This window comes from Garra rufa, chromosome 23 (genome assembly GCF_049309525.1).
Source record: "Garra rufa chromosome 23, GarRuf1.0, whole genome shotgun sequence".
In the NCBI taxonomy this organism is placed as follows: Eukaryota; Metazoa; Chordata; class Actinopteri; order Cypriniformes; family Cyprinidae; genus Garra; species Garra rufa.
In genome coordinates, this window is record NC_133383.1 from 1,572,171 (window position 1) to 1,575,898 (window position 3,728).

Here is a 3,728-nt window from a genome sequence, read left to right on the forward strand (position 1 = left end):
ACGACGGAAACAAACAGGATGCCACTTTCTCAAGAGCGCATCACAAAAATTAAACTAAATTTCGCATAAAGGCTAGGGCTGTGCAATTAATCGAAATTCAGTTTCGGTTTTGATTTCTGCTTCAAACGATGAAAATGCATTAATGGAGATGAAACGATTATTGCGCTCCATTCACATGCAAATCAGCAAAATCATGTAACGCGACTTTCATAAAACGGGACGTGCTTGATTTATTAATGTTTCTTTGATGTATATTTTTGAAACTGATTTCATCCAGCGTTTAGATTTTTGTACTAGAAATGTATGCAAATTAGTGCATATTTCATTGAATAATGCTCATTTGCATATTTAAACAACATTTCAGAAAACTGGTAATAGAAAAAATGTTGCGATTGTCAATGTAATCAATCAGCTGAGTAAGAAAGGTGATGACTATTAGTTCATTTTTTTACTCTATTCACCTGCAGTGTCTCGCCTTAAAGTGGGATTTAAAAAGGAAATACGAGCTATGTCTGAGTTTGGGTGATTTAAAACCAAAAGCAATGCTTATAAAGTTATTTCATCTAATTTTTATATTAGTTATGTTGTTATGGAGAATTGCTGACATAATTTGAACACAGTTCAAAACACTTGAAAGATGAATGTAAATAGTTGCCTTAATATTTGGTAAGTAGATAGTCCCCATCATTTTGAGGTGAATGTGTTTAAAAGTCTGAAAAATCTCTGCGTAACTTTAAGGAACTTCACTACCAAACAGCATTTGTCTATAATTAAACACTTTTTGGGAGGTGTTATTCCATAATATTTACTTTTTATGTGTGTACCACTGATCAGAACTGTGCTAGCTAACCATGCAGTTATGCAACTTTTTTGTGTATTTTAGTATGCTTTAGTAGTGTTTTTGTTTCCAAAACATTAATGTCATGACCGAAACAGCTAATAATTCAGTATACTTTATCTTTATAATTTGTTAATAAATCCTTAACTTTGAAAATCAGTATGATCAACTTTTTGCGTTTTACAAAGAAAATTGGATTCAAAATACAACAAATCTCATAAATTACACTTGAATTATTGTTTAAAATATAATTGTTATCGATTTACCACTGCAAAAATGATAATTCAATAGCAAACATTATATATATATTTGAAATGTAGATGTAAGCAAAATCTTAACAGGTCAATATAACCCTTCCATAGACGTTTACTGTTTTGGTAGTGACAATTTTGGGGAGAAAACAAATATTCCAAAACTTTCTGAAAATACAATATGAGAATTAACTGCACAGTTACGAAAAATGTGTACCTTGGATATCATATTAATTTGCATACATACAATTTTTTTTTCCAACTCTGACTTTGAAACAATTTAGCAGAATGGCCCATATATTCGAAGATTTATGATTCACATATACCTATATAATTGATCATGAGTGTCCAGTTTCATATTAAGGTTAAAAGACGTCGAAACTATTCGTTTTTATTTACCTGACTGGATCAATTTAACGACGAAAATGCCGTCGAACTTGTTTTTTTAATGGCAGGCGCGCGTCTGACAGGAGTGGCGCGAATTGCTTTTACCTCAGGACAGAAAATTAAATAGGAAGCACATTAGGACGACTCTGTGAAAAGACTCAATTAACCTGAATTAACCAGTTTCATAATTTCTAATATAGTCAGAGCTATATGAATGTTTTCGTCGAGAGGGACTGTTTAATTCAGTTAACTTTTAGTATTTTACCTTAATGAAGGAGGCCTTGATGTTTGTAGATCAGCCTGTTGAACTGACAAGCCACGCCCACAACATGAATAATACAGAGACGCACAAACTCTAATATTGAATAGGTAAATCATACTGAATATCAGAAACACTAAATTAACATTACATATTTGTATATGTTACCTAAAATTTGGAGACACGAATAGGATTGTATCCTTAAAACCGTTTTTATACAGAAATGCATAAGTAATATAAGATGAAGATGAGCATCGTCTTATAAGTTACATATTGTGGTGAATTGTTTGGACCAATTTTGCAGAATGGCGCATATATTCGACGATTTATGATTCACATATACCTATATAATTGATCATGAGTGTCCAGTTTCATATTAAGGTTAAAAGACGTCGAAACTATTCGTTTTTATTTACCTGACTGGATCAATTTAACGACGAAAATGCCGTCGAACTTGTTTTTTTAATGGCAGGCGCGCGTCTGACAGGAGTGGCGCGAATTGCTTTTACCTCAGGACAGAAAATTAAATAGGAAGCACATTAGGACGACTCTGTGAAAAGACTCAATTAACCTGAATTAACCAGTTTCATAATTTCTAATATAGTCAGAGCTATATGAATGTTTTCGTCGAGAGGGACTGTTTAATTCAGTTAACTTTTAGTATTTTACCTCAATGAAGGAGGCCTTGATGTTTGTAGATCAGCCTGTTGAACTGACAAGCCACGCCCACAACATGAATAATATAGAGACGCACAAACTCTAATATTGAATAGGTAAATCATACTGAATATCAGAAACACTAAATTAACCGCTAAACATACATATTTGTATATGATACCTAAAATTTGGAGACACGAAAACCGTTTTATACAGAAATGCATATGTAATATAAGATGAAGATGAGCATCGTCTTATAAGTTACATATTGTGGTGAATTGTTTGGACCAATTTTGCAGAATGGCGCATATATTCGAAGATTTATGATTCACATATACCTATATAATTGATCATGAGTGTCCAGTTTCATATTAAGGTTAAAAGACGTCGAAACTATTCGTTTTTATCTACCTGACTGGATAAATTTAACGAGGAAAACGCGTCTGACAGGAATGGCGCGAATTACTTTTACCTCAGGACAGATTCATTAGCGGCGTTTGTTTGTTTTAGTTCATTTAGGTTTCCTAGAATTAAATAGGAGGCACATTAGGAAGGCTAGCAAACTTGTACTGTTTCACGACTCTGTGAAAAGCCTCAATTAACCAGTTTCATAATTTCTAATATAGTCTTTACAGAACTTTATGAATGTTTTCGTTGAGAGGGACTGTTTAATGTAGTTAACTTTCAGTATTTTACCTTAACGAAGTTGGCCTTGATGTTTGTAGATCAGCCGACAAACGTTTCTTAATGAGCGACAACCTGTTGAAGTGAATGACAAGCCACGCCCACTACATGAATATTAATGTAGAGACGTGCGTCACTGCTGACGTAGAGACGCACAAACTCTAATATTGAATACGTAAATCATACTGAATAGCCTAAATTAACGGCTAAACGTACATATTTGTATGTGTTAATTACAATTTGGAGACACGAATAGGATTGTATCGTTAAAACGTTTTTATACATAAATGCATATGTAATATAATATACAGTTGAGTGTCGTGTACATATTGTGAATTGTTAAAAACAATTTTTCCTCACACTTTAACATTACCCAAAGAATGTTTAATTCTATATATGTTATCGAAATATATACGGAATGTTATTTTTAGTAAAAATCAGTGCACATTATTACAAATAAAAAAAATTCCAACAAAATTTTCAGGATCAAATTCATTCATGATGGATAAAATCAATATCCTTGCAAACTGTTTGCAATTTTTCTGTTTTATGTTGCTTTCTAAATAAGATTTTGCTTTTGATATGAGAAGCACAAGTGCATGAACACATTTCTGTGAAGATGAATAAATATGAAATACACAAGACTTCAAAA